The following is an 11,486-nucleotide window of genomic DNA, read 5'->3' on the forward strand; positions in this document are numbered from 1 at the left end:
GTGTGTTGTTGGGAATTCTGGGTCCCTTGACAAGACATCAAAATGAGCCACTGCTATATTGTGTAGCACCTCATGTAGTTAAAGAGATAAGTCCAGTATTAGAGAGTTCATTCTTAGCCTTTAAACAAACAAAATGGTAACCACACGAACATTTGTCTGGACAGACGACGAGGTGGAGTTGCCACAGTAAATTTACACTTTGCTTGAGAAGCGTTGATAAATTCAACAGGGTGAGCAGCACAAACAGAGCTCAGGAGTCCACCATTGTTGTTGTGATGGTCAACTTTCTCACGCATGCTTTGTGACTGGAACCATAATGCGCATGTGCGAAAAGTCTCCGTTTTCAGAGGAACTGCATATTGCAAGTTTACATGACAACGGAAATGATGCTCTTTCCATAAAATTGCACTGTGGAACCCGTTTTCAGGCACCCAAAATACTGTCGTGTAAACCATCAGCCAAAACACAACTAAAGTTTACCATTTTCAGTTGAAATCGTCGTCGTGTAAACAGGACCTAAAAAGTTCTTGCTGCGACGGTCTGCTCCACAGGTCCCCTCAGCTGACATGTGGTTATCACAGATATCAGCTGTGCTTCCTTTGGAGAAACTGACTTATGATCTCAATAATAAATCACACAAGTTCTGGCAACTTTGGGAACCATTACACCTTTTTTTATGGATATTCTTTTCTATACTTTTCTCTCTTGTCTGTCTTTAATGTCTAGGTGTTGTTTATGTTGGTTGGCTTTGTTTGTTTCTATATGTATGTGCTTTATTTGAAAAATCTAATGAAAAGAAAAGAAAAGAAATCAGTTTCTGGCCATGTCAAATATTGGCTTTTATTCTCCTTTTAGGCCTGTTTTGGTTTCCACTACCTGTGCAAAAAATGTTAAGGACTTTAGTTTGCAGATGTTTGACTTTCCTTACCCATTATTTCAAACTTTCACTGCCATGTTTGTGCTGTGCATGTAGCACACAAAGGGTTTATCAGAACTTTTGTGCTGAAAACAGAAAATGGCAACCCCAGAGGCTGAAAAATGCAAGTAGGTCGCTACATGACTCGCCCACCTTAACCTACACATTAGTCCACAATCAGTCCCTTAGCTCTTTGCCCAGAAGTGGAAGCCCTGACAAAAATGCTAAGTTAATGATTAGCTAGCTATGAGGAATTAGGTTAAAAGAGAGATGGTTAAGGTTAGGGTAAGGCGGAATTTATACTTCTGCTTTGAATCGACGCCGTAGCTACGTAGGCTCTGCATCAATGTAGAGCCTATGTCGTAGCCCGACGTGCACCTCTCCAGAAATGTAACTACACATCGCGGCGAGACAGATTCTGGCTTCATATGAGTAGAGGAAATCTCTGCTAGTTGCTAGGCTAATTTATACAATGTAAAATGCCATAGGCTTGTGCTATAAACATTAGCATGTTGTATTTGTGGGAAACATATGTCCAGCAGTGTTTGTCTGTGAATGCTGTGAGTTATAGTGAAGCCATTTTGTGTACTTGTGTTTGAAATTGTTGCTATTAAGCCATGTTTCAGGTGTGTTTTGAATCAACTAAACTTGACAGCACTTCGCAGAAACCTCTGCCGCCGACTGGTGTTTTGGAGGTGGAACTGCACAGTGACACACCACCACACAAGTATAAATGCTCACAACGGCGTAAGTGACCTGTGTAGGCTACGGCGTAGGGTCTGCTGCGCAATTATAAATCCAGCCCTTTCATCTTATCGCATTTAACCATACCGTTGTCTTTGCTTTTGTTGACGGGCAGTGGCAGCTGGTATGTGATAGAATTTAGTTTTGAGCCATGACTCCTTCTATTCTGGCTCCCAGTAACACAACAAGACAACATTTTAAGACTCCTATGTAGCCTACAGCCCTGTGGTGATGAGTCGTGTTTTGCCTCCAGCTAACAAACTGATGTCATTGTGACGTCTGCCTTAAAATGGTTTATAGGTTCACTATGGGAGCAGGCTAGAGATCTGTTAAACTCACTTGCTTCTAACTCTACACCTCCAGATCTTTTTTTTCAAAGCAGTAGTCCTCTGACACAACCAAGTGACATCACTTGAAGTGGTTTACCAGACTTGACACAGCTCTCTCCAGCGCCACAAAGGCTTTATGTAACTTTTTTTCACATCTGTAATCGTGCTCCTCAACACCTGTAAACAGACTTTTACAGGTGTTGAGTAAATGAACTTACTTTTTTCCCACTTCTGATTGTTTGGCGCCCTGAGGAAAAGTTGATCTGCGATGGCCTCTGAGCATCCCGGAGATCACAACCAGTGAGACTCCTTTATTAAAACCTCTACAGAGAGATTATAACCAATATACCATGGCCATGGTTGTTTATGCCACCCATCAGACAGCTTTGGCACCATGGCATTAATAATAAAACACATCACATCCTCCTATGTGCCATCCACCCGACATTAAATGTCACTACCTGAAATGGTGACGTATTTATGTGTGTGGGGGAAAAAACTGATTATAACTTCAATGCTGTGAGCTCAGCGTTGCAAATTCCACCTGCTTGCTTTCCTCACATACATTAATTATTTCGGCATAAAATTTTAATTAGATAAGAGAAAGAACACTGCCCTAATTAAAGCAGCTCAGCAGGTACCAACATAAGGAGTGGGTGAATAGTATGGGAGTCACAGGAATTCATCGTTCTCTCCTACATAATCACCTGCGAATAGTTACAACCTTGTTCTCAGTGCTTGCTGTCTACAAAGTCTGTCCTGTCTTTTCTTCTCTATAATTATAAATTCTGGTCCCAGCGACAGTACTTCACATTCTTATCTTCATTTACTCGTTCTCTCCACATTTACCTCTGCCTTCCTTTCATTTCCACTTTCCATCTATGCATCCATTATTCTAAAATGTCATCCAGGATTACATAACAATCTAATAAAGACAAAGGAAAAGAGATTACCGTCATTAAAACCTCTCTATTCCTGTAGCTCTGTGGGTCCTAACACTACCCACCCCATTCTGTCATGGGGCGGATATTTGTGTGGGCGGGCTGTATTGTTCTCTGGTGGAAAAAAATGCTCCCCCAGGATTAGCTCAAGTAGTCTAATTGGGTTAGCCACAGAATGAGATTCAGCATGGATTAAAGCACAGAGAAGACAACATCACCGACAGTAGATGATGACAGTGAAACTTTACCGTTTGTTATGCCAATAAAATAATGAGGCATTAGTTTCCTGTGCGGCAAAAAAGTGTGACAACTTGAGAACATTTTATTCATCTGATGGTTGGACTTTAAGAGAAATTATGAGGTTTATACAGTCTGAGAAGTGTCCTGTGTCCTTCATCTGTTTTTATTTATGATAACAATGTAATACACACCTTGGACTACTTCAGCTTCAGTGTTAGATTAAAAAATGAATGGCATATTTACCCGCCACTCATAAGAAAAGACCCTGTGCAGAGCAGAGGCAGACAGCATCTCCAAATACTGACTGATGCAAAGGAACGTGTGTGTGTGTCCTTCAGCATGTGTGGCAATGACGCAACATACACTTTACCAGCTGCTGACATTTCTTCCTCTGAAAACTCACTTTCCAGCTCATTTTCCCCGAGCGCACGACTGATACTGCAAGAATGTGGGGGGGGGGGGGGGGGGGGCGTATATAGCCTACTAATGTGTCATTCTAGATACTAGTCTTTAGGGATGCAGCCAATATCAATTCTGACACTTCAACCTGGGGTACCTGCTAATGCTGAGTATAGTATACAGTACTGATAATGAGTTAAACACTGAATTTTATAATAACACTGACAAAAAAAGCTGTATTAAAGTTCCAGTGTGTAAGATTAAGGGGGATTTAGTGGCATCTAGTGGTAAGGATTGCTGATTGCAACCAGCTGAAACTTTTCCCGGTTAGAATATCCATCAGTGTTCATTGTTCAGTAGGTTTTAACCGGGAGCCAAACTATCCACAGACGTCTCTTCTTCAAAACAAACAAACCAGGTGATTTAAACCTGTAAAAACACTGAATAAAGCACCTTCACGTTAAATATCAGTGTTTTTGACATGCTATTTGGTATGTCAGCGACGTGTGCTCACCTTTTTTCTCTGATAGCTTAAGATCCAGATGTTTATAAGGTTTTTACTGGGAGCTGAATTATCCACAAAGGTCTCTTCCTCTCCAAAACAAACAGACCCAGTGATTTAAACTAGTACAAACACTGAATAAAGCAGTTTCACATTAAGAAAATGAGTGTTTTCTGACACTATCAACATGGAGGGGCTTTTAACTATGGTGGCTGATGTGAAAATGGCACTATCTAAAGCCAGTGCTTGGTTTGTCCATTCTGGGCCACTGTAGAAACATGGCGGTGCAACATGGCCATCTCCATGGACAAGGACCCGCTCCCTATGTAGAAATAAATGGCTCATTTTAAGGCAACAAAAACACAAGGATTCTTATTTTCAGGTGATTATACACCAAAGAAAACATACTTATTATTTCTTATTTCTTATTTCTACCAATACATCACCCCAAATCCTACACACTGGACCTTTAATGTGGTTCGGGCACGTCATGGCTGATATTCCATCACCTTATTGTCAATAGAACTGCAGATGCTGACCTAGTGTATCAGATTGGTCCATTAATTGTAATACTTTTATACAACTTTGGAAAACCACCCTTCAATTCATATTTGAAAACGTAACAAGAGAAAATACAATAGCCTCCATTTCCATTGTGCATGCATTGTGCGAAAGTAGTGTCCATTCACAAGTCACACTTTCAGTGTGAATGTACAGTACTGCATAAACAAAGTATGGCTACAGTTTGTATGTAGTTAGGAATCAGGACACAGGTCGTATCACAAACTGTGTCCCAGTTCCATACTTTATATCAATTATGTACAGTTTGTACTAGATACCAATTGTAATGTATCATGTTTGTTCTGTTGGTATGCAATAAAACAATAAGTGTGTCCTAATTCCATACTAATTGTACACACTGTTTGCTATTTACTGTTGTATATAGCAAACAGTGTGTCCTCATACACCACTTTTTCCATTAGCATACAAAAACTCAGCATAATACTTTTCAGTTTTGCACAGGAAATGATGCAGCATGTGTCCTGATGCACTCCAACAACACTGCAACTTTAGATTACCACAGCTAATAAACAACAATAAAGAGAAAGCAAAATGTCTCTCTAAAGATTTCAGAATTATTTATGTGTTTTTCATTTCTCTGTGTTGTTTTCCATATTCTTCCTGGAGCTGTTAAAGGAAATTATGAAAGAAAGAACAGTCATGGTGTCAGTGACAGCGCTGGAGGAGCCAGACGTTGGTGTCAGTTCTATTAGAGTCAATGGGGCGGCCACTGCAAATCACACTGTGACCCATCGTATCTTTGTTGTTTCTACTTCGACTGAAAAAGCTGCATCTCAGCCACTGGTGGACAGAGCCATAATAAAAGTGCATATTGAGATGAAAAACGTCAGTTGACATCAGGTAATGTGTGTTTTTTAATATGGTGGAAGGATTTTTCAGTCAAAGGTGAAATATGATGGATTATAGTGTGATTTGCAGTGCAGTTTTTATTTCTTAAACCTAGGTTGGTTTGAATGTGTGCTGCAACATGGTTTAACTTGAAATTAATGCAACTCAAAATTCTGATGACTTCATTTTGTTTCATGATGTGGACAGTTATAGGTGGACTGGTGGTTACAGGTAGTCTGTTGTTTATATGGTCAGTGAGAACTATGGAAGAGTCTTCAGGTTTGTCCAAATCCTGTTTATCTTTTTATCCATGAACATTATGCAATTCTAAACTTTCCAGTGTTAATGCTAACTATAAATGTAACTAACAACAACAAAACAAATGACTAACAAATAGTAGGATACAAGTTATCAATGTGAAAACAACAAAATAAAGCACAAGACAGGCGGGGGAGCTAAGGGCAAACACACCTAAGAGGAACATTGACTCCAATAGAATCGACAACGAAGTCTGGCTTCTCAAACGCTGTCACTGAACAGGAAACAGGAAATACACTTGAACCTATTTAGCATGTTTACATTTTCAAATTTGAAACAGTCTATAGACCAAATTATAATATTTGTTTACAGTAACTAACTCCAGGTAGAACCCCCGTGTCATGTATATAAACAGTGCTGAGCAAACCTTACCCTAATTAGTTAGTTTTTAGTCACCTAAAAAAATCAATATCAGTTTTAAGTCTATGCGATACTAAGAGAATTTTCTCAGCTTTACCTGGTTGTCAAACTGCTCTTTTTGACAGGGAACTGAAGCCGTTATCTCAAAGCCACCAGACTCTGTTGACAAAAGTAGTAATTTTACTTTGCAGAACACTGGAGTTGTTGGTCTTCCACTGTCTCCATAGGTTAACGTGTGAGGCAAAGCAGTGAAAATGCTCCAAATATAGCGTACAGTTTTAAGCTAGAGTTATACTTGTGCGTCAGTTCTATGCAGAGCCTACAACATTGCCTACGCACATGGCCTACACCGTTGTGAGCATTTTTACTTGTGCGGTGGTGTGTCTGTGTCACTGTGCGGTTACACCTCCAAAGCACTAGTCAGTGGCAGACGTTTCTGTGAAGCGCTGTAAAGTTTAGTTGATTCAAAACACACCCAAGACACACATTAAACACACATTAAACATGGCTTAATAGAGACAATTTCATACATTTTCCCCATAAATACAACATGCTAATGTTTTTAGCACAAGCCTATGGCATTTTACATTGTATAAATTAGCCTAGCGGCTAGCAGAGATTTCCTCTTCTCATATAAAACCAGGGACAACAGCAATATTTAGCAAAGGTAATGTAACAAAATTCGGCTCCATTACAACTCACAAGGTTCACTGACAAAACAACTGTCTTATACTGAACACGTTTTCCAAACAAATATAACATGCTAACATTACTAGCACAAGCCTATGGCATTTTACATTGTATAAATTAGCCTAGCAACGAGCAGAGATTTCCTCTACTCACATGAAGCCAGGATAAATCACAAGACTTAAAGTGCTATTTTGTGGAGGCTTTATTGTCTTCACAATTTATTGTTTCTTATCTGTGAAATTAAAGTAAATAAAAGCTTCATTTCCACTGAGGGAAATGGTTTCAGCTTACAAAAATAGACAGGAGGTCTGCGTCGCCGCAACCTTTCTGGGAAGGTGCATGTCAGACTAAGCTGTAGAGTATGGCATAGGCACTTCGTCGACACAGACCCTATGCTGCACGTGTGGTGTCGATTTGACACAGAAGTATAAATCCCTCCTTAAACTGATATTGATAAACTGAAATACATATAGTAGTCAAACGTTTATAGGAGTCGTTGCTCAGCTTTCTGTGCATGTACGGTGAGAGCACAAAAAACAAACAAACAAAAATAAAATGCAGAGTCTAATTCCATGTGTTTGTACTCCATGTGTTTTTTTTCTCCTGATTTTTACTTGAATACGCCTCATCAATTTGGACACATTATAAACTATAAACTAAACTACTAAACTATAAAATTTAGTTAGTTGTATGAAATTAGTACAAAACCAAACATAAGGTCGCAGTTCCTACTTCATAGCAATGGCTGTCACAAGTTATTTTACAGTATGTCCTTCTAATTTCATGAGGTACGGGGCCTGTCTTTGAACTTGCAGAGTCTTGACCTATACCTCCACCATTATCTTTGATGCTCTCTCCTGGTGGTATGATGGACTGATCTGTGGGGAAAGAAGACATCTTAATGAGCGAGGCTGTTTTCAAAGCTCAGCCTTTGACCTCCACTCTTTTACAGCATGCCCTTTACTGTACAGCATCAAACGAGATGTTATCATGTCTGATGGGGCCGACTGTTACGTTCTGTCTCAGATATATTAAGATGTCAAGTAGTGGAGTCAGACATGGGGCGACCACCTATAGGATACATGACCGCAGTGCCCCAGAGAGGGAGAGTGGTGAAATTCCTGGCTGTGTTGCCCCTGGAAGCGGAGGAATGAAAAGAATGGGCCCCATTCACAAAGTTCCACTCAAGCGGCGCTCCAACACTAATAGAGATTGACATGAAGAAAGGCGACAAGTTGTTTTCACATACACTGGCTCTTTTGTCTCCTTTACTAAGGGGCATTATGCAGACAGTGCGCTCTTAAAATAGATAGAATTTGATGCGCTTGTTTTTCATAAGTGGAGACCACTGTTTCTTGATTGGAGTGTGTGTGTGTAATTAGTGTTTTGTCGCACATTGTTATTCTGAGAGTAAACTGGAGGGGTTAATTCACTAGATTGAGTGATTGGCAGACATTTTTTAGGACAGACAGGAGAAGAACAGCAGCTGATGATGTTCAGTCCAATCTCTACTTAAAAAGAAAGAGAACATGCTCACAGATAGACAACCATTTTTCTCAGCACTTACATTTTAGGCTGCATCAATGCTGTGGGACATTTTGAGCTAAGTGGATAGTTTATGCCCCATGCATTCCTAAAGGATGTGATCACAAGATTGTGCATGAAGAAGAAACACAAATTAACAGTGAGGCAAGAGTCTGAAGCAACGCCCGCAGCTCTGTGAGGCTGTGCTCAGATACAGCTGTGATGTCAGCTAAACTCCAGCATGCTAGCATACACACAAATACAGCGTTAGCATGGTAATGTTTCACAGGTAATGTTTACTGTGTTCACCATCTTAGTCTTGGAGGATTATGAGACAATGGGCCCCATATGCAGAGGACCCCACCACCTCTGCGACATAGAAGCCAGACACAAAGACTCTTCATTGTTGTTTTGCGTTTGTAGTTGCCTTGCATCTTTTTGGGTTCTTGTGTCGCTCATTTTGTTTCTCATTCATTCATTTTCTGTAACCACTTATCCTGTTAGGGGCCACAGGGGGGCTGGAGCCTATCCCAGCTGACATTGGCTGAAAGGTAGGGTACAGACTGTCGCCAGACTATCACAGGGCTGACACATAGAGACAGACAACCATTCACACTGACATTCACACCTACGGACAATTTAGAGTCACCAATTAACCTGCATGTCTTTGGACTGTGGGAGGAAGCTGGAGTACCTGGAGAAAACCCATGTTGAGACAGGGAGAAGGCCTCCCCCAGAAGGGCTCCCCTACCCTGGGTTCAAACCAGGAACCCTCCTACTGTGAGGCAACAATGCTAACCACTGCATCACTGTGCCATTTTGTGTCTCTCTGACCTCATTTTGAGTCTTTTTCGCTTGTTCTGTGTCTCTTAGGCAACTTTGTGCCTTCTCCACCCATTTTGTGTTCTTGCTCATTTTTTGTCTCTGAGGCAACTTTGTCTTCTGAGTGTTTATGTGTTTCTTCAAACTGATTTTGTGTCTGTCTTGATTGTGTTTCTTTGTGGTTGCTTTGGCCTTTTTTGTAATTATTTTGTGCAGTTTCTTTGCATTTCATGGTGGTATTTTTGAGTCTTTTCCATACATGTTAATTTGAGTGACATTTTACAGGTGAAGGCCAGGGGGGCCCCCTGACACTTTGGGCCCTGGGCCACTGCCCAGTAGACCTGTTCATAATAATTGTAATACATCCGTGCTCTTTGTTGAGAGAGTGTTGTGTTGCGTTCACACCAGACGCTAATAAACAATGCGCGCAAACTGAATTACATGTAAAGTCAATGTAAAGACGTGATTGGACACGAATTTCCCCCAGGCGGCGCGATGGACGTGATGCGAATTAGGCGAATGAAGCAGCACGAATGAAGCAAGTAGCGCTTATTTGCATCATGCACTTATTCGCGAGAATTGAAAAATCTGAAAATCAGCCACAGTAGCCAATCAGCATTGAGATCCTCCAGGGATGTATGACTCTGTGGATGTACCGGCGGAAGTTCATCCATCAATTCAGCAATTTAACATACGTAAGACACCAGTTATTCGGGCGCATGAAGCGAGTCAACACTAAAGATTCTAGTGTTCAAACTTGCGTGAGTAACACAACGCAAAAATTTGCATCGTGTTTGTTGTGAACATAACATTTGTTACTAAGACTTGTAAAGTAGTACCACACACAAAGTACAGCTGAGGCTGATGGAAATGTTTTGTTTTTTTCAGGTATTTGCCATAAACCAAAATATGTGAGGAATTAAAAGTTTGACCTGGTGATAAACTAGATGAAATGTTAGTTAATCTGTTGATACCATGACCTTGAACAGAAGAAACACTTAAGAGAATGAACTGATAATTGGTTGGAGGTGACATTATCATAAAAACTGTATGTTTTATTCCTGCCGTTGCACATGTTGGAGTCTGTAGCCTAGGGCATATGGCTGAGACATACTTGGTTTGAAGCAGTTAGAGCAAGACAAATAAACTCCTTCATCACAAGCCCTGCGCAATCAGCTTTATTTGAACATGCCTTAAAGTCTTGTCCACCAACTTGAATGCCAGTTGCTAAAACAAACACAGCAAAGACAGACTAAGGAAGGATAAATCATCAATTATTTACCATGTGTATATTTTATGGGCGCAGCTTCAGCTGTATGCCGGGAGCATATTGAATCTATTGAATGGAAGTTAGAAATAAAAGCAAAACAGAGAGACAGGCTTTCAGCTCCTCGTGTACCTTTATCACCCTCACTCTCAGTAATGCATAAAGATTTGTCTTTGTTTTCTTGTTCATTAAATGTAGCTGAATTGCAGCTGAAGCCAATTTGTAGAGCTGTTCCTCCACAGATCAGTTTTTCCTCAGCTACAGGGACCCAGACAGGTTCGTCCCATGGGAATTTAAGTCATCACTCTGCATGCTCCATGTAAACTCCATTACTAGATTTGTATTACTTATTAAGAAACTTGTATATTAAAGACAGTGCGCCATTAGAGATGAATACATAGCATATATATTGTTCTCCATCTCTGCATGTGGCAAAGAGGCAGGTGGTTTCGCAGAGGATTAACATCGGAGCTGCCTGTCAAAGGCTGCGCTGCTCTATGATCCTCTCGATCCCAGCCTCCCTTTGTAGAGTGCAGGAACTAACAGAGAACTCTTCTAAGATATGTTTAAAAAGGCAGAGGCATAGACAGAATTCAAGTTCGAAATACCCCCCATTTGGTTCTGTATGCGCACACACACACACACACACCTCCCCACGAAGAGAGCTGGAGCAGTGTGACTCACGTTGGTGTGAAAACACAGTGGAGAGGTGGGAGGATGACATCACAGCACCCTGCAGAAGAACAAGTGCATCGGAGTTGGACCCAGTTCAGGAATGCATATAAGGGCACGTACACACACACACCTATATATATATATATAGATATATGTATACACACACACACACACGTACACACACTCCTCCTCCTCCGCCTCTCAATTTCACCAACCACCCCCGCCACACGTGCACACAAACAGTGAACGTTCCCTCACCAGAAATAACGTTTGTTGTCCTGAGGAGACTTTGGAGTTGTTATGTTTTTGATTCCCAACTTCATATGAGGAGGGGGGGGGGGGGGGGGGG

Source organism: Epinephelus moara, chromosome 12, assembly GCF_006386435.1.
Source record: "Epinephelus moara isolate mb chromosome 12, YSFRI_EMoa_1.0, whole genome shotgun sequence".
Taxonomy (NCBI): domain Eukaryota; kingdom Metazoa; phylum Chordata; class Actinopteri; order Perciformes; family Serranidae; genus Epinephelus; species Epinephelus moara.